This window comes from Idiotropiscis lumnitzeri, chromosome 1, assembly GCF_059441095.1.
Source record: "Idiotropiscis lumnitzeri isolate Australia: NSW breed Sydney's pygmy pipehorse chromosome 1, RoL_Ilum_1.0, whole genome shotgun sequence".
NCBI lineage: Eukaryota > Metazoa > Chordata > Actinopteri > Syngnathiformes > Syngnathidae > Idiotropiscis > Idiotropiscis lumnitzeri.
The window spans coordinates 27,002,156-27,023,564 of record NC_142391.1 but is presented as its reverse complement, the minus strand read 5'-3'; the positions used below and the strand labels follow the sequence as shown (position 1 = coordinate 27,023,564).

General features: G+C 41.3%; 1 long non-coding RNA gene across 3 annotated transcripts in view; it reads right to left on the bottom strand.

Moving 5' to 3' along the window:
* Positions 1 to 20,478, bottom strand: part of LOC148344060 (uncharacterized) — a 117,450-nt gene extending 96,972 nt beyond the window's left edge. For all 3 annotated transcript variants that reach the window (XR_015842759.1, XR_015842758.1, XR_015842761.1), the window contains exon 1: positions 20,238 to 20,478. This is a non-coding gene — a long non-coding RNA (uncharacterized LOC148344060). The remainder of the gene's footprint in view (positions 1 to 20,237) is intronic.
* Between the last annotated feature and the right edge of the window lie 931 nt (positions 20,479 to 21,409).

Here is a 21,409-nt window from a genome sequence, read left to right as displayed (position 1 = left end):
CACAATTCAAAAGCAACGTAGCTTCTCTCTGGCGAGTGAGCAGTTCCACTCAGAGTGGCTGCTGCAGGGCAGCACAACAACTTGCATACCCTAAGCCAATTAGAAAATTACCCCCTGCATATGAAATACTGCTCAATGCCGTGCAATACCAATTCCTCTAAAATGGATTTTTTTGCTGCACAAGCACATCTGCTGCAACTGTACGGCTGTTCTTATTTATTCCCTGCTCTTAACAGTCCTATCAGGGCCAAGTAAAAATGATGTGAATTATTTGTATGTCCATGAGTCCCCTGAGAACAGGCCTGAGCTGACAGATAAGCAAATCAAACATTATTGATAGAAATGCATCACGGTGATGAATATTATATTGATGTGAATTTATGGCTATTAAGTTAGGATCGCAAAATGCAGATGGAGCGTTTCAGTGAAACGTATTCTGACGAGGAAAGTAATGTGTTGTATGTAATGGGAAAGTGACATTTTGGTGCAAAAAAAAACTGAAATTCATTTTTAAGAAAAATCCCTTTATCGGTTTTACTGATGGTGTAGTGCTTCTCGCATCTGAATTGAGTGACACACCCGTGTGGACTGCTTGTCTTCAGTTCCTTCTCAGTGGCAGTGATAGTATGAGTGTGAAAGGTTGCCTGTCTCTGTAAGTACTCTGTGATTGACTGGAAGCCTGTCCAAGGTGACTACCTTTCACCTGGGATATGGTCCAGCTCTCCTCAACCCTTAACAGGATTAGCGCTCTGGAAGGTGGATGGATGGATACCCAAACGTGTATCACTTCAAAATTCTGTCAAACTACAGCGAAAGGTCAAACTAAATAATTTCTGTGACACTTGCGTTCTATTTTTAATGCCTCTTTTAGAAGCTGCCACTTCTTGTGGAATATGTTTTGAAAAAAAATCCAGGGAGGCAGTGTGGTGAGACATTTTGGTTAGCCTCACACTCAAGAGGTTTCGGGTAAGAATCTCGGTTTGGACAAAGTTTTTTTTTAAGTTTTTTGCATGTGCCACCCCATCTTAAGCTTGCTATGTTGGATTTAATATAAATAAATAAATAAATAAATAAAAATTCTTTACAATAGGTTCTATACCAGAGGTCCCCAACCACTGGGCCATGGCCCCGTACCGGGCCGGCCACTTTGGACTGGACCGCATAAACGGGGGAAGAAAAAAAACAAAAAACTCTTGTAGTCAAGGCATGTCAAGATGCTAATTGTCTCGGTCGCATTACGCTAATATTAAACATACAAGCTAGCGAAATGAGCAACAATAGCACCTACGAGAGCAACTCGTCATATACACCGGCACATGCTAACACAAACGCAATATGAATCAAAATACCATGTTTCCACAAAGAAAGTAACATTGCAAAGAAAGTTTTTAACATGACTTCCCCTTTAAGGAAATAACGAGCATTGGTGAAGTTGGCATAAATGAAGAACCAAACGAGTTATTACAGCCAATCAAGGACGAAAATCCATGAGAATGAAAATGGTCTAATTTATGATATAATAAAATCAAAGACTGCTGTACCCAACCTCTTGGGCAAAGTCGGGTTGATAAAGGGTTAATCTAACCCAATGATAGAAGATGAACAGAAGTTAAAGTCCAATAAATGAAAATTAAAGCTACAGGGATGAAAGGTGAACATATTCCTTAGAGGGAGTAACTGTCTCGGTGTCAGTTTGTGCGTCGCCACACATAGTAGATAAAGTGTGTGTTTCGGTTTCAGCCCTGGGCGGTTGGACTATCCCATGCTTGTGTACAATGTACAAGCACTGAAGCATGAAAGGAGGAGGAAGGGGAGCTGGCTGGGGGTGCTTGAGAGACGAAGGACCTAACGTTGAGAGGGTTGACGGGAGTGCAGAAGAAAAACAACAGTAGCGAGCCCCGCTCTCACCTCACCCCCACTCGGAGTGGAGCTCCAGGTTTGGATTTGCAATGAGCTTGTTAGCAGGAGAACAACACCACACAACCAACAAGGGCCAACCCCACAGGGCCCCACGGGCGCCCCGAGCATTTGCGGACTCAACAAATCCAATGTCGGGCCCAAACATCTCCTCTTACAATCATCGTGGAGATGGGGGGTGAAAATAGGAAAAGAGAGAGAAATTGTGAGAGGCAAAAAAAGATGAGGAAGACAGGTGGAGGAGGAGATGTGGATACTGAGGCATAATGAGAATTGGGAAAACTGAGGAAAAGGAAAATGAAAGCGGGGGGGGGGGGGGGGATTTGTCATTGTGGCAGTGATTAGACACCTTTATACGTGTGTGTGCGCGTGTGGGGGTGTGTGTGTGTGTGTGTGTGTGAGGGGGTTGGGGGGATTATTAAGAGCACAAGGCAGATAGACAAAGCGTGTAGAGAAAAGACTATGAGGGGAAAAAAACAGGTGAAAAACAAACATACCTGCTGACAAATGATTGGATTGTTTTTTTTTTCTTTTTCCAAAATCACTCTCCAGTGCACTTTTTCGCCGACATACACTCACTGTTTACAACATTGGATCCACCTTTGCCATCGAATCAGAATCATTGGAAGAACTATTGATGACTGGGAGGAATCTAACCATTGGGGGTCCTCAATCCTGTTCCTCGACTGCCCTTGTCCAGCCTGTTTTCCATTTCTCCCTGCTACAAAATACCTGATTTAAATGAGCCAATAATCAACAAGGCCTGCAGAAGCTAGATACCGATCACCTTCATTATGATTAGATTCTGTGGAAAAAAAATGCAAAAAAAAAAAAAAAAAACTTGACTGTAACAAAAAAAAACAAAAAGAAAATTGCATGTTCAAGAGAAGTACATTACTAGCACCTGAGTAAAAATTTGAATGTATGGATAGATACCACACTCCTTTTGAGCGGCGAAATTATGGCTAATGTAGACGCTTTCCATTCCCTTTGATGGGACAGTCGAGCCTGCTAACGTGGCCGCCACATATGTACATGCATTACTTGTGATGGGAAAGTTGCCCCTGCCAAAATGGCCGCCACATTGGCAACCTTTTTAGCCAGCTCTAGACCACTGTAAATCTGTTCAAGACCAGAAAGCAGCACAAGCTGGACACACATGACCAGTTTCTGTCCGTTGAAGGCCAGTAAATAAATTACTGACAATTTGGGCACTTGAAGACTTTGAGAGAAACTGTAAAAAAGGGGCATTTTGAGTGTGCTGGCTGCTAAATCGAGGTCCCACTGCATTGTTAAATTAACACCTCTGTGATAGTGTATTAAGGCTTTTTTTTCTTTTCTTTTTTTGATTTAACACAGTTCTTCAGTTGTATGTTGTTAGACTGTAGTTGCATATCCTGTGCTTTCTGAAGATGTTATCAAATCATTACAAGTTAATCTATGCATGAACAAAAAAAAAAAAATTGAAGCATGGGTAAAAATTTGTAAAATAAATTCAAAAAGATAAATTGCTCACAGCGAAGGTCTCTTATTTGTGCTAACTGGTGCAAGTTCACTGATGAAGTGAACATGGGTTCAGGTTATAAGTCATTGAACCAACCCAAGAGTGATCACCCTGGCAGCCTTACAAAAGAGTAATTCACAAAGTGACTCCCTTCATGGATAAACACCAACGGAACCAAATCAAGAAGGTCTGCTGAAGCAGTTGTTTTCGGGTTAGATTTGTCAAAACTGAAAATTGAGCATATCTTCAATGAAAGAAAAAAAATGGAATTAACATCCTCCTTAGGAGCAGCAGTCAGAATAAGTCAAAGCTATATGTGCCCGTGCGGTAGTTTAGAACTCAGTGTGATGAATGTTGATAGTCTAAAATGAACTAATAAAATGGATTCTGCCTCACTTTTAGATATTATTTTCATAATATTGAATGCCCTCCGGGAAGACAGCTTGGTTCTGGTTCTAATATTGAATATTCCAACTGTTTCATTCGTTATTTAGAAGTTTAGTAGGGAATGAAATGAAAAGATGAGTGTTATAAGTGTAATAAATATATTCTCTTCCCTTATGTAAGATTGACTCAAAAGTTGCCTCAAACAAGCAGATTGACCGAGTGTACTTGTTTTACCATTACTAAAGTTGTGCTCCAGATTTGCTATCAAACAATTTTTTTTATTTTTTTATTTTGTATTGCAAGGCAACCTTGAGTCTTTAAAAAGGTGCGCAAGAATAAAGTGTTTCTGCGCATGTGTTATGAAACTAAATTCATGACTTTTTTTGTCAGTATTAATCCTAGGCCAAATAAATTGCATCAAACTCATTTTTTATTTTATTTTATTTATTTAATGTAGGGTACTCTGTAAAGATATTTGAAAAATACTTTGTATGTGACTACAATGGTACCTGAATGTGGCTTCTTGGTTTGTACGACATGTTCTTACGCCACTGCACAAACGACTTAATTGCTCTTTGTTCCAAACCTCGAAATGTCATCACTACACTAAACTTTTCTTGGCCGTGAATGAAAAAAATGTAGGAAGATGCATTCTTATATGGCTGTGCAAATGAGTTCATTGTGTGGCATTCATCACCTCGAAACAAAACATCGTATGCTGTCCGTTTAAATGCAAGCTAATTTATCTTTGCAAGATGACATCTGACAGACATGTTAATCATGCGTAAACACACACAAAAGGCAAAGAAGAAAACACACATCAAGTAGGCTTGGCATTTTACTTTATTTTGGAGTCAGCCAGTCCTCCCTCAAGCACCTCCAACTGGTCCAAAATGTTCCTGCTCGCCTTTTAACTGGAGCTCAGAAGAGAAAGCACATAACTCCAATCTGTTTGTCTTCAAATCTTTAAATGGCCTCGCCCCAGCGTAGCTCTCTGAGCTCCCCCACCCCTACGCACCTGCCCGCTGCCTCAGGTCTGCTGACCAAACGCTGCTGGAAGTGCCGAGGAACAAATTTGTACTAATGCAGTGTGAAACTGGGACATTTGAGTTTCGTTTGATATACTCACAGGACGCCATGACTTATTTTGTTGTATAAATGCCAACGGGTGAATACACAGGTTTATTGTACCTTCCATTGTAAGAGCACTAAATCGTTCTGGTTATCACTCACTAAACGTCATCAGCATAGATAGATAAAGATATATTTGTAAGTAATAATAATTTGGGGAAATATGAAGTGAAATTGTCAGAGAACGCTAGTATCCACTGTCCACGAGATGAAGTCTTTTGACTTGCAACCGACAGATGACGCTAAATTTGAGCATTGAAGCAAAGTTTGATGACTTGCAAATAAGTCAAGCGCACAAGATGAGAGCTTTGTGCAGCGAAGGTCCCACCCGAAGGAGATTCATAGACACATACGACAGGCATAAATGTATAGATGTAATAACTCCTGACACAGCAATTTACTCCAACCACTGTACACTTGCCTCAAGTCGTTTCTCTGGCACCCTTCCCAGCTCGTGCACGCCAATGATGGGCACGGCTTGCAAGGGCCGGTTCATCGCTGCACGCACATTTAAGGATTATATTGTGGCTAATGGCTATTATTATTGCCATTTCAGAGGAGTTTTATTAAGAGGCGAAGGGTAGTGCACATTTTCTTCTATCAGACTGAATACTTGCATCTCCAAGACTATTGATTTTTTTCACTCTCACACACACAATAGATAAATCACCACTGTTAAGTCAGTATTATGCCGATTGTATAAAGAATCACTAATATCCTGACATTGACTAGCTGAGATTTTTCCGATTGTTTCAGTGTCCAAGAGATTTGCTCTCAATCCATTTTCAACACTTAGGATATATTAATAATTTGTAAAAAAAAAAAAAAAAAATAAAAAAATAAAAATAAATAAAAATAACCCACCCTCCATTTAAAATAAAAATTTAATGTGATGTTGAATCCTTCAAAAAAGCTGCAGTGTGGCGCTCGCTTCACGTGAAAGTAAATGCACATGGGATGTCACCAAGTGATGCATTTATCCTAAATGACTACTCGTGTCTTCTATCGCATCGTAATGATGAGTGCATGTTATCAAAAAGACATCAGCGGAAATATGCGTGAGATGGAAAGGAAACAGAGCTGGACTGGGAGTTGCAGAGTGAACGTGTCACGGAAAAATAAGAGAGGGGTGATTAATTGATGAGGTCAAGTATGTTACGGGGAAAGGCGCACGCTCGTTGATGGTTGCAGCTAATGGAGGAAGGCAATAAGGCAGTAATGGACAAACATGACACTGGCGATTGGTTCTCCAGAAGGCCAAATGCTTCCTATCAACAGAGGAGTTTTTTTTTTGTTTTTTTTAACGGGCGACTTTGCTTTTAAAGCTCGGACCAGAGGATTGGATTAAGGCTTCATTTTGTAAAGTTCAAGCATTTCAAAGATAGCACTCAAAGGATCTCGCAATCCAAGAGCATGGCCTTCAAACACCCAAATCCTGCTTGGATTCTCAAGATATAAGAAGAAATCATAAAATAGAAGATCCGCGTCGGATGCCTCAGTGTTATCGCTGCGTGTTCACTTTTTAAAGGATATATTCAGAAGTGTTGTGCGTTTCTTTTGGCCATCTTCCCTTTCATCTTTAGACAACTGGGACGCACCATTGATGGAATACGTGAAGCAGCTCAAGTGAGAAAGGAGGTAAAGAAAAAAAAAATGTGGGGAAGTAAGGTGACTGGTTGGGTAAGAAAATCCCAAAGTAGTGTATTCGAATGACAGCGACATTCTCTGCATGACAGAGCTTTAAATCCAATCTAAAATTCATTCTCACTAACTGTCTTCTCTCATTTTTCAATCCATATCTTATTGCCCCGTGTGAGTACAGCTGAAGGCTATTTTAAAAATATAAGTTGAAAGTTAATATTCTTATTGCAGTCAGATTGGGTAACATGCACGATCTGAAATATAAAAAATGTGACATCAATTGAAAAATTAATAGTTGAGGAACTACCTTTCCAAGGCAAATTGAATCGAATGGGCTTGGTGTTGGAAAATGTAAGACTCATCAAAATTCCAACACATTCAAACAGACACAGCTGTACCCCATTTCACAAACGGCGAATATACGCACTGCCTGTGACGCGATGCGTGCTTCTCATATTTGCCGTCCTCTTTGAAATTTTTTTGTGCCATGGTCACATTTGCTTTCAGTTGGTGAATTTCCTTGGAAACGCATGCTGCACTTGTTTGACAGTTATTCATGCTCGACAGCATATTCTATATAATAACACAAAATACCTTTTCATTGCTTGTGAATGCCATTTCTTACCTTGGAAAAGGTGAAGCAAAAAGTAGTTGAAAAAAAAAAACTTTCATGAAACAAACTTAAGTTTCACGCTAAACTGAGCGCTGCATTTAAGTCGTGACATTTACTATTTGGGCAAAATTTACTTATCGGGGGTAGTGCTGTAGAAAGTAACAGAGCTGGGCACTTGACCCTTTTTTGCCGGTCAGTCTGCCGCCCCCCCAGCCGCAATCTCGGGGCGGTTCTGGCCTCGACCCTCCAGCCTCATTCATAAAAATTGTCGGATCCTGACTCCGTTCTGGGCCACCCTTCACCCGTCTCCTGAGCCCCAGGGGGGGCGCCGCACTAGTTGAGAACCACTGGTTTAAACAAAGAAGTTTCATTTCAGAGCATTTCTTGTGGATAAATTTACTAAGCTGACTAATTTCATAAAATTGTATGCATCATTTTTGTGCAAGTGATATTTTCGTGAAATATCAGAAGTTGCACACTCCTGTTTTATGTTATCTTTCTATTAGAGAGTAAAAACAATTACTAGTTACTCAGTATGAGTAAAGTTCTGCTCCAAGCCCATATTTGCACATTATTTGGAGGGCAGGAGTTATTATTTTTCTAAAATAACAGTACTCTTACTTGATTTTTTTTTTTCATTTGAGAAATAACTGTTATTTGACTAGGAAATGAAGTAAGACAAATAAATGTATTTCTCAGTTTGGATTGACTGTCGGGGGTGTTGTAGAGGTTTGCCGATTGCAGTGATGTTAAAATGCCCTTGCGATATTCGATTATATTGTGTTGAGGTCCACAACAGGGGCACAAATCTAGCAAACGCCTTATGGTGATGTAAAAATCGAGTATTATATTTGAAAAGGGAGGATTTTAACAACTCTTGTTTTATTGTGCAGGTGTGCGGTCAGACACAGCTACAATAAAAGAGTGTACATAATTTCTGGTGGTGGTCCAGTTTCAAAGCCCAATTTGCTCCACAGAGAGCGACTCTCGCATTTCACTATGTCGACATTTAATGAAGCGCACGGCATAACAGCTGCATCAATCGCACATTTGTTCAAGTTCAAATAAGGAAACGTGAAGCATTAACACGCCAAAGTCAGAAAGTGATGTTTTCAGCAGACTTTGTGATCAGGAAGGATGTTCCAGGGGCATGGGGCATAAAAGCTGAAGGAACCGAGACCCCGGGGGGAACGAGCGGAAAGGCAGACTTGCAAAAGAGCCTCTGTGAGTTGCACCTCTTCAATTCCCCGCGCTCACACCCTGCAGCACTCAGATATAAACTACTGATGTTCGTGTATGAGCATCGGCTTGGACCAGACGCCCGAGCAGGCTCACTTATCTTTCAATCACCTGCGTTCTGTTGAGCTAAACCAGCAGCAGAAACAAATCAGCGCTGTCATCTGCTTCGTCCTGAACTAGGAAGAAATGATGTTATTTTATTGAACTTTTATCTGTTTATGGGATCATCTCATTAGGGTGTAATGTATTTTACAAGATGTGCCTCCTTCATCACTTGTCCACCAGGGTCAATAAGCAATGAGGCTGCGAAAGAGGAAACAGTGGAGTGCTAGTCTGCGTTTTGCGTCTCCTCCAAATCTATAATGTCCGTTTTGGTCTGATGTGATTCAGCTCATTTTTGGGTTTGCAGCATAGTGCGTTGCCATCAAATACAGATTCGTAGCACCATATTTCCTCGTGTGTTGGTTCGGCGGAACTGCAGTGATTACCGGGTATTTATTTAAGAGGAGTGTGAACAGTTGGCGGCACACAAGTTGCTCTGCAATTGGAGGTGGAACTTGTTCTATCGTGAAGTTTAATCAAACACTTCGCTAAAACTCGGGAAAAAAAATGTCGTGTCGGTTGTTTTTGTGATAGTAAAATGTTTCAAACTTGTTCTGATGACACACTTTGTCTCAAGAATAAAGAGACGGTGTGGCTTTGAGACCATACTGATGTGTATTTTTTTTTTTTTATAGTAGCTGTAATTCATTTAAATTAAATTCTCATCAGTTAGTTTGTCTAAGGCAGGGATGTCAAAATCAATTTTGTTACGGGCCATTTTGTAAGTACGGCTTACCTAATAAAAGTTTCATTGCCTCATCATTTTATTCCATAATGCAAAACAAACGGATAACTAATTATTGTCGAAAAAATTCTAACAAAAAATTTAATGTTATTATTTAGGACATAATTTCAAATTGTGGTATAGATTTTAGCAAGTGTCATGGAACTTGACATTATTTGCTTTCATGGGCCAAATAAAATGATGTGACAAAGCTGATCTGGCCCCCAGGCCTAGAGTTTGAAACGTGTGGTCTAAGAAGTAAAGATGTAAAATACATGTTTGCACTTGCTGTATTGCTTTGAGACAAAGTTAATTCGTGTTTTTTTTTAGGGGGGTCGTTATTAATCCAAATTCATCTCAACCCAGTTCTCATGGTCCAGATTGTCAGAACAATAAAGAGAAAAAGATACGTCACTGAAGAAGGTGCTGTACGGCTGTGAGACCAGTGAGCTGTTTGTTGTAATCGTGATTCTCGTCTACATCAATGTTCGCTTTTATCCGTCAGAAAAAAAATCAAAAACATTTGGATTTGCACATGCTGCACGGCTGCGAGACCATGCTGATGCATACTTTGTTAGTCTTGTTTGCGATCATTCTTTTCAACCCACTTCTCGTTTACTTTGTCTAAAGAATAAAGGCAATAAGCTTGACTAAGAGCATTCAGATTCTTATTCATAGTTTGTTGTGTTCATGGTAACTCCTCGGTTATTTTTTTCAGAATAATAAAGCCTTGTTGGCTTAACCAAGACCTGCTGCTTTAAAGATGTTGGGTTCTTGTTTACATAAACGTCCACACACAGCACGAGAATGTACCACACTTTTCTTCTTCTTTATGTTACCCACGTTCCTGCTTCTATGATGTGATTCTATAGATGGAGCTCATGCAGCTATAGGTGTCCTCCCCGGCTGTGGCTGTGGTAATTAGAACCGTTTGTGATTTCAGGTAAGACATTTAAGCGGGCAACACGCTTGGCAATTAATTGAGCCAGAGCAGGGGCCACAATTTGAGCAAATACAGTATTTGCAGTAGGAAAAGATGGCAATTTTTTACACCTGGTTCTTATAAGCAAACAACATTTGTTTTGTACTGGGTCAAATTGCTCGCGCTGGCTAATGGAACCTATGGCCTTGGTTTTTAACCATTACAATTGAGGACACCTGCCACAAAGAAAATGGACTGACATTGACAAAGATGGGCACTTTACCGGACTTTGCATCCGCGAACCTGGGCACCCTTCCGTTATCGCCCACTCCGTCCTCATAAAAATAATCGCCCTCCATCCATGTTCATCTTCATCCTTTCAAAGCGCTTCTGTCCATAATTTTCATTTGTACACCCCAGCTCAAAAAAGTCTACATGCATGTTGATGTCTTGGGAGAGAAGCTCACGCCAGAGGTTTCATCATTCATACATAAACATTATTTAAAACTCATTAGCTGGCTAATTTCCCATTAACATCCACTTGCCATAATTTCTGAACTACAAAACACACTTGATAAAAAGTCACATTAGCTAAATTTAGCCATAAAAGTGATTTGTACCTACATATATTAGCCGCTTTATGATAAAAACCAGGAGATGCTTTTTACCCCCCAAATAACACCGAACAGAGTGTAACAGAACTCTTGTTGTCACACGAGGCGAATTCACTGATGAGCTCTTACCGCCATCACACTGTATTTATTGCATTTCATCCCTTTGCTCAAATTATACCCAATTTAAGATGCTTATACTCTCTCTCTCTCTCTCTCCTCTCTCTCTCTCTCTCTCCCTCTCTCTCTCTCTCTCTCTCTCTCTCTCTCTCTCTCTCTCTCTCTCTCTCTCTCTCTCTCTCTCTCTCTCTCTCTCTCTCTCTCTCTCTCTCTCTCTCTCTCTCTCTCTCTCTCTCTCTCTCTCTCTCTCTCTCTCTCTCTCTCTCTCTCTCTCTCTCCTCTCTCTCTCTCTCTCTCTCTCTCTCTCTCTCTCTCTCTCTCTCTCTCTTTCTCTCTCTCTCTTTCTCTCTCTCTCTCTCTCCCCCTCCCTCCCTCCCTCCCTCCCGGTTCAGGATGATTAAAGGAACAGACCATCTCTGCATATTGATCCATCTCTATGATAACATTGACATGACATTACATATATGTTGAGTACTTCAAATCAGCCCAAAACCGTAAGTGCCTCCGTCAAAGTGTATTTGCTGAGAGGAGGGACACCCCATCCACAGTGTTTAATTGGCCTGAGACATGCTTTTTCCCCAAACTAGAGCAAGACAATTTAAAACAAGCAATGCACCTCCAAAGAAGCTGACCAACAGTCTAAGAAAGTAATTACTGTTATCAACTGGACGGTGAGTGAGACAAGTCGCGGTCCTGCACAGTTCCAACTTCTCAGACTAGGAGCCCAAGTGTGCTTGTTTGTGCCCATGCTTATTTTCATTCTTCCTAGTGCTACAATCAAATTACACACAATTATCTGGTCGCCGCAGCCATTCAGCTCATTTTAGTAATGACATCTACACCAAACAATTAATATAGCACTGAGCGACAGACTAAATTTATACAGGGGAGTGTTTTTTTTTAATTGTTTTGCTGGGGGTTGGTCCTAATCACACCTGGATATTTGTTGGCTGACAAAACAAAACAAAACACAAAAAAAGCAATGTGACTATGATGAAGTGATTTAGATGAAAGCAATATTTTCACCACAGTTTGAAACATCCCCCCCCCCCCAGGGTTATTATCCATCGTAGATGCCCATCCACAGATAATGACAGCCTCACCATTGAGCTAGGAAATTAACAGAGACCATTCTACCCTGAGAGCACAATGGAGCCACGTGCCCCCAGTGTCAGAGCAGAGCTAATTCTAACCAAGGGGAAGGGAGGGGGTAGGTAGGCTACTGTTAATACTTTCCTCCTGCTTATGAGGAACAACATAATTTCATTCCATGTGTGATATAATCTATATATGCAAAAAGAAGACATTTTATAGGAGGGTAATGCATATCCTGATGATGGGGATAGATGCTGGTGATGGGAATGTCAACAGTGCCCCCTTGTGAAGCCCACAAGCAACTCATCTGCATTGTGCTTCTTGAGGGAGTTTGGAAAATTGTTGTAGAATTGTATAAAGCCCATTGGACTTGTTCACACTGTCAAAATGGAGAGAGGTCGGGCAAAGCTTGTGGGTTATGTGGAGAGAGGGAGGTTATCTCGTGGAGCAGCTCATGAGCAAGTTCGGTGAAGGAATGAAAAAGAAATGGGTAAAATAGCAGCCTGATTAAATAAAGTGCAATCACAAGCCGGCGGTGGATTTCTTTTTTTTTTTTTAAGTGCATTGGTGGAGCAGAGGCTGAGTTTTAATTAGCTTGGTCGGTATTAACACATTTGTTTAGCCTGTTGCCATAGCGCTCACAGAGGCTTAATTATATCATCGACATTTTTCACCAACCTGGCCTCTTCGGAAGATAATAACTTGTGGATTATAGACCTCATCCTTATTCAAACGGGGGCACTTGTTGAAAACATTTCTATCTTCTAGCCAGTATGGCAGAGTACGAATAGTACACAAGTCATACTGAGCAGAAACTAATAAGATCATCATTGCCTGACTGTGTAACTCCAAGGCAGAGAGGAAATGTTAGCGTTGTATTCCATCCACGCTACTTCACTCGCACCGCACTTGATAGCTCGGTTACACCCCATATAATCCCGATTAACAGATGCTTAAGACTCCAAGCAGTTAACCGTTGTTAGCCTCTGATGTGCCAACCACATGGCGAGATGAATGGCTTCGTTTGTCAAATTCGTGCACGCACGCAGAGAGACAGACAACACCTGGAGGACAAAGCGGCGAGATCAGGGTGACTTTGGCGCTTTTCAATCTGCGCCCGGACGACTGCCTTCCACACACTTCTACATCAAAAACTTAAATCATCCGCTCACCACTTCCCCTATTAACTGCAAGACTTTAATGGGATTATGAGGAAAATCCAGTCTGAAAGGTAAAACGAGGGTGAAACAGTGGCTGGGAGCTGCAATCAAAGATGTCTTGGAGGGTCAAGATGCGCATTGATGATCTCATATGTGCGTTAAGTGAAGGCAGGCCTAATCCTCTTATAGCACTGAAGACAATGCTCGCACATTGACGAATGGAAGCCTCATCAAACTGCGGCTTACAGGAGTCGAGCGTGTTGAATCAATACTACAAGCCAAATGTTTGTGCTTCTATCAGTCTCAGGGTCTCATCAACATCAGTTCCTCTGCACTTGTCATGAGGCGTTGGTGTGCGGAGTGTGTGAAAGTGTGTGCAGGACAGACAACTCCATTGTCCTCATGCGATCTGACAGGCGGTTACTCTGCGCCCTGACCACTTGCTGCCAGGCTTATTTTTATGCTGCGGGTGGGAGGCAACTTAGTGAGAGCAAATTGGCTTTGCACAGAGAGAGACAGCCATCGCCGTTTTGAAGTGTGAGCATCTGTGTGCCTGTCAGAGGTGGGTACAGCAGCCAAAAATTTGACTCAAGTAAGAATACTGTTAGTTAGGGCTATGCAATTAATCGAAATTCAACTACGAGTATTATACGCAACGATTACAAAATTGGAATAATCATAAAAAACAATTACTATGTATATATATATATATATATATATATATATATATATATATATTAGTGATGGGTCCAGCGACACTGAGGCGTTGATGCGCGCGCCGAGCTTCCAGGGCAAACCCCGTGTCGGTGCGCGTACCGCTTTAAGAAAGTCACGTGACCACTACCAGAATCGTGTCGACACAGCGTTCGCGCGCAAAACTGTGTTCATAAGGAAGCGCATCTGTCAACAGGATGGACGCCCAAAACAAGCATCGAGTTAGTGGCGCGTTACTTTGCGTTCAATATCTGCAAGATGGAAGACGTCACTGTTGATGCGCACTCAGAGGTGCAGCGCTATATGTCAGCAGGACACGTTGCACGTACGGAAGACCCGCTCTTATACTGGAAGTCCATGGAGGCAACGTTCCCTCACCTATTTATATTAGCCACAGAGGCGTTGTGCACACCGGCCTCTTCAGTGCCTTGTGAGAGGATCTTCTCAAAGGCGGGGGAAATTGCCTCAAAAAAAGAAATAGACTGAATAACAAAACGCTGGATAAACTAATTTTTTTAATAAAAATCTTTAATTACAATGAGTGTATTGTCATTCACAACACTTTTACTTGGGCATTCAGAGAGATTTTCACTTAATTTATCAACTGCGTCTCGAATATCAAAGATTTTTTTTATGAAATTGCGTGTATGTAAAAATAATGTGAAAGCAAATGCCTAATCAGAATCAGAAATCCCTTTGTCATTGTACTCAAGTGTGCAACGAGATTAGAGAGCTCCCCTCTCCAGTGCAATACAACAATAATTCAGTTAAATATATAAATTAGATAAATAAGAGAATAATTAGTGCGATGGAAAGTAATACGAAATAGGATATATAAAAACACATCACGTCGCTAATCAATGGAATTGGATAAAATTAGTCTGACAGATCAGTGTCAGATGACCCTGTCAAATGTTTCCTGCAAGTCCACCAGGTGTCAGTATTCAGCAACACAGTGTCAATACATTGTGTCAATACATTGTGTCACTGTGTCGAAACGATACAGGATGCCTCATCTACCCATCACTAATATATATATATATATATATATATATATATATATATATATATATATATAAAAACAGTATTCTTTTGGGCAATCAATTTTAAATAACCCTCATCCTCACTCAGTAAGCTGAAGCCTATCTGGAAGGTCAATTAACCTTCGACCATGTTACACGTAAATGAGTCCCTCTGAAAACGTTGTTTCTTCTGTGGGGCTGCGCAGACTGTGTACGGCCAAGTGACTGCCAGGTCAAGGGTCACTAGCAGTTATGTCGAACTGGTGAAACAGAGTCACAAAGCGTTCTGACAAACGAAAATAGATTGCTGATAACATGCTCACCCCAGAGGACTGTTTAAATCAAAATGTGGGAATTTGACTTATTAAAAATGGGAGCAGTGCCCCAAGCAGATGCCTCAGATGGCACTTGTGATTCAATTCCAAAATTCTTAATAATAAGTTGTCCCAATCATTACACTGTTGTTTTTGGACTAATTTCCTCAGTGTGTCTCGAAAGCGTGCATGCAATATGAATGATTTCGATCACTGTTTGATTGTTGATTGGTATATTAAGTATCTAGATTATACAAATCAGGACCCAACTGATTTCTGTTACGTTTTCTGAAGGGTTCTGCATGCGTCGACAAAGAACAATTCAATTTGAATGCAAATCCAGATAGCGAATAAAAAGGACAGAGGAATTTATTTTGATTTTTGCTGGAACACCCTTTCAACCCAGCCTTCGACTCATTGGTGTTTGCACAATAATGACTTTGCGTTGTTGTATTAGTTATCATCTATGAAGCTCCAGGCTATTAAGGCTGGGACACATCACGCTAACGTCGGAAAACTTGGCCGACTGTCGCTAACGTCAGGCCCAGTTGGGCCTAAAAAGTGACACTCGCATTCACTCGACACACAGTAACATCTACGCTGGACACCTAACCAATACATACCTTCTTTCCTTCTTTGCATGTGTGAGATGTCATACCCCTCCATACCATCAGGTGGCAGACGTTAGTGTTGGCGTGTCATTTCGAAAAAAAAAGGTTACCAAAGCTCTACTACAACTGTGATTACCAAAACCGTAAACTAAATATAGACTTAATTATCGCTTCTCCCAACCTCAGACGCAGGTAAGTGTGTGCCTTCCTTGGATGCCTTCTTAGCGTCACTGTTTGTTTGCATTTGTCAGTTCTAGTTCACTTCTCATGCATCGATTCCCTAGCCAACAGCAAAGCAGAGTCACTGTCACTGAACTGTCACTGACGACCGACGCCATTTCAACATGTAGACTCAACCGAAAAAACGTGCAAAACAACCAGGGCCCAACAAGGGTCACCATCGCACACCTACTGCCAGATGATGCTAACAGCATACCATCGTCTTCGTCCTCGTTCTGGTCAACGCACATGCTGCTGATTGCAGGAAATGAAAAAGTTGCTTCTTCTTAGCAAATCTCGGCTTCAACCCATCAGCTTGAGTTTCTCCTACGAAATAACCCAGCATTGGACCAGGCCAATTTGGGTTACTTTTGACCCAGCAGTCTTAAGAGTGGAAAATAATGCTCAATAAAACTTGGGAAACATTTCTCAACTGCGTGCTATTCTACTGTAGTTAAAATCGTTCAACAAGCAGGTGAGCGTCTCTCGTACTAGCCCCTCCCAGCCCCACTCATGCAGCAGCATCCTAACAGAAGGTCTCCGGAGTACGCAACTGCCTGACTCACGTCCCTTCGCAGCAACGGCAGAGGTTGAGGCAGCTGTACAAAGGCCAAGTGTGTCCTCTGAGACGGTGACAGACACAAGCTAACACAATCAATGGAGTCCTAACTCGAGCTCGAAATCGCTCCCTATGCCAGTTGCACTTTTCTCACTCCAATTGACTTCCCTCCTTATCTGCGTTCTGTTTCTTTTCCAGCAAGCATGAATGCATTGGTCTCACTCCAACTAGTGACAGTCATGAGCCCAAAGCCAGCCCAAGGGGAACATGCAGATTACTCACCTGACAGAAAAGGAAGAGGAAAAGGATCACTTTAGACCCATAGAAATAAGTACTGAAGGTCATTGAGCTCTTTAGCGCAGCTGCACATCTGGCACAAACACATACTTTTTCTTTTGACAGCAGCTGAGCGGTTCTTGCTACGGAAGGCTGAAAATTGCGCAAATACATGTCTTAAATGAAGGGGGGTCGTCAACACAGCAGTACAAATACTATTAGAGAGATGGAGGAAGCACCAGGGAGTAGTTGGAAGTAATTAAACCGGGGCATCAATGTCACTGCTACCTGTTTACGACTCTAAAGAGCAACACTTTTGTGTGCCACGGAGGCTCGCTGTTCACTTATTACTGTCGATTAACAGAGTGAAGTTCTCCCACAAAAGGCTTGGATTTTTATTTGGAGAAACAGGCACTCTCAGGAAAACATTTCCCCTGGATGGATTTTTTTTACAATTTTAGAGATAATTATCACGTTTTGGTTGATAACTTGATTTAAGTATGAGAGGAGAAAATGCCAACTCGGCGCCGCCATTCAGAATTGTTTTATTTTACCATCAGTTCAGTTTTGATTACATTTGCCGGTGTGTGCAGGTGTGTCTGTATTGATTTGCGTCAGTTCCTCGGGCCAGCTGGATCAACAAAATTATGCGACATTATACATGATCCTTTTTACTCAGTGAGGTATTGATCTTCCCCCGAAAATTTGGGTGTGTGTGCATGAGTGTGTATGCGATGGATAGAAGCGAATGGAGGAAGACAAGGCTGCACCAAGAATAACAGGAATGTTCTGGATGAATGATTTTGACATGAAAGTCAATGAATTTGAGCAGCGCTTTCCTAGTCTTCGGGAGCCTTTTGCAGACAGAACATTTCAAAAATAATCCGAGCCATTTAGTCATTTCAGAAAAAAAAAAATAATTGCTTTCTTCTTATTGCTTATTTTATGAGACATGCTTTTACAGCAAGCAAGAACAACGACACATTGGAAGTATGCAACCAACATTTAAATACCTGCTAACCAGATCCAGAGAAGCCAAAGAGCAACCACATAGATGCACACAGTCATGACGACAATTCATTCCACTATAGCCAATCATAAACTGGAGAAAATGCCTTGCAATTAAATATGCAAATATTGCAATGCACCTTGGTAACGTCTACAATGACTGGTGTAGTCCACAAAAACAGATAGAATCAAGAACAAAAAAAATCAAGCGGTATCAATACGAAATGATCTCAAATACATTTTATTAGCAGTAGTCCCACAGTGGGGTGTATGGTAGTATTTCATTAATATTACTATGACCACTTCTAAAAACCTTCTCAGGGCGAGTCTGGAAGTGTGTGCAGAATGGTGATCTTGCTTTCGGGCTAGAATATCAGTTTAGGCATTTGTAGGTTCCACTCTGCTTTCTCCTATAATCCCAAAACATGGATGTTAGTTTAACTGCTAATCGCGCTTCATCGGCGTGAATGGTTGTTGTAACATACTCCGCAAATAGCTGGCGACCAGTCCAGGGTGAACCGCACGTCCCATCCAGTCAGCTGCGAATTATCATTTAAATTATTCGCAGAGGATTATGATAGTGTTTCATTTCGATCAATTTGAGCTACTATCCTTTGTTGCTGCACATCAGAAGCAGCTAAGGATGTTACATTGCATATCAAATTAAATGCGAGCATTCGATGTCACTACTACATGCGTTTATAAAGGCAGCAGTAATGATACCGCTCTCGCATGGGATTTCACATGATCATGTAGGTATTTCAAAAGATATGGTCAAAGTGCGTATAGTCACGCTTTCAAAGAATTGTCCCTGCATTCCAAGCTGCAAATTACAACAGCTCAACACTATCCGGAATAATAGGGTCGTGTGTAATTTTGAGACAAATTGGGAGAGTCGAATGATAGAGGAAGTCTGCAACAATTCTCACAAATTGGAACAGCAAAGACCCAAAAAAAAAAAAAACACAGACAAGAACAGAAAACTTCTCAGCCAGAAAATTTGACTAATTCCAAAGTTGATATTCATTGTGAGACCATAGTACATCTTTGATACTTCTAATTGCAATGCAGGAGTCTGTGTGTAGAGTTTTGGGGCGCAAGATTAAGACGGAGAATTGAGGAGGGGAGACTGCTGAAGAGGGGAGGCAGTTGAAAAGAGACGACATAAACAAGACAGATATGCAGGCGCACAGGCAAAATGATAGACACACAAAGAAGAAAGGATGTACTCACGCTTCAAATCATTTCCCACCAAGATTTTCCACTGGGGTTTAAAAATGTCATTCTCATGGGCTTCATAACCAAACACCAAGGCACAGCCGGCCTCTCCCTGACTTATTATTGTCTGCTGATCGCAAATGTCACGAAGCACTACATCCTACACATACTAAATAATGACTGATTTAAATTGGAGAACGTGTGGCATTTCTGGTACCATTATACAATCATTAAAACGTCCAAAAAAACATGCATGCATCCATGCATCCATCGCTTCTCCTTATGAGGGTGCTGGAGCCTATCCCAGGTGTCTTCGGGCAGGAGGCAAGATACACCCTGGACTGGTTGCCAGCCAATCGTAGGGCACATATAGTTGAACAACCACCTGCGCTCACAATCACACCTCGGGCCGATTTAGAGCGTCCAATCGACCTGCCATGCATGTCTTTGGAGGGTGGGAGGAAACCGGAGTACCCGGAGAAAACCCACGGAAGCAGGAGAAAACGCAAACTGCACACAGGAAGGCTGGAGACGAAATCGAACCATGCACTTCTGCACTGTAAGGCCATCGAGCTAACCTGTCGGTCACCGTGCCACCAATGTACATGCAGACATTCAATGAATCAAGAAAGTAGGAATTAAATAGAAGTGAGGCTAATGAATGATGAGTATTATTTTACTCACACATCTTTTACTGGCAATTATGCAAAGGAGACTAAAATGCACGCATGTGACTGAAGCACAAAAAGTATAGTTTTAATTACTACGTGTTGTTTAATATAATATAGAGAGAAAACCACGTAAAATACAGCTCATCTGAGTCCCATTATTGTATAGATAAGCAACTTTTCCCCAGCTGTGTTTGCTAATCAGATAAGCCAAACAAAGCGTAATCCTGTAAAAAAAATGGGGCTCGTGTTTCATGAGTGCAAAATAATTTCATAAAAAGCAGAGTTAAATCTTTCTCATAAACGTCACTGTAGGTTAGCCTTTTTTGGTTCATCGCAAGGCCACATAGTGCATCACAAGTAGGCCCAGTCCAATATGGCTGCCATACAGTTACATGTCAGACATATTTGCAATATTACAATAGTGTAACTTCATACCTTGAAAACACATAGCGTACTCACATTCACTGGTGCGAATCGTAGAGGACGGAATGAACATCAAAAGCAGGTAAATCCATATGCGAATGAGCCAAGTCTTGGTTCAAAAAATCTCAAAAGGGTTACTCCAGACAAAACAATCACCCTCTAAAGGTGGACCCAAAAAAAATCTTTACGGAAAACTCCTAAAAGAAAATTTGCCACCTCAACACAGGCGCAATGAGATAATATTCCAAACAAGGAACAAACCAGAAGAGCTACTAAAATGGAAGTTAAATAGAGTCAGCCTAGTTACACAATGGGGGACAGCTGGGCAAGAAGCCAGGGAACAAGCCGATTGGCTGACTAGAGGGCTAGACCAGGTTAAAAAAATAAATAAATAAAAAAGAAACAATTATGAGCACATGTCACACGGAGAGACGAGAAGTGCTTTGGCACAGGAGGATCATGAACAGGTGAATGATCACCAAGAAAATGTTCTATAAAAATGAAAAAGGTTCAAAAAGACTAATAAAAGAGGACAACAGATATCTTGCCTCTTAGCTTTATCGTACCAAATTTTCAAATTGTATACTTTCCATTATCCAACATTATTAAAAATTAAAAATTAAATTAACTTAGTGAATCTGCAAGTTAAGATGATCATAGCCAGTGACAGTGACTGACTGAAAGCATAGAAGATGGTGCAAACCCTGCAAATTATTTAAAAAAAGAGCATAGCCCAGTATACTTTTGTAGCGTTTTTGTCCTTGACTTGCTGGTGTCACACACAACAAAACAAAACCGCCAAAATTCAAGCCTGAACCTTCAGTCCGTTGGCAAGCCGCTCTAAAAACTGAGCCATATCCACGCAGGCACTGGCGGACCTAGAGGGGGGCCACAGGGGCACTGCCCCCTCCCTAAAATATGCTTGGGTCCCCCAGGTACTATACCAGATGATTGACTTGAGGGTATTTTCTGTTATTTCTTCTGGGAATTCTTTACACATTACCCCTCCCCCATAGGGCACACTTTGTGAAAAGTTGTTCAGCAGGGAAATCTGTTTCTTTGTTGTGCGGACTCCCAAGCACCCCCTGACCCCAAGGAAAAAAACTAGCGCTGCCAATGTAATATAGAGGGCCAGCTTGTTGCTGACCAGCATGAAAAACAAACAACTGAACAACAAAACCATGCTGGTCCACACAGTTTTTTTTTGT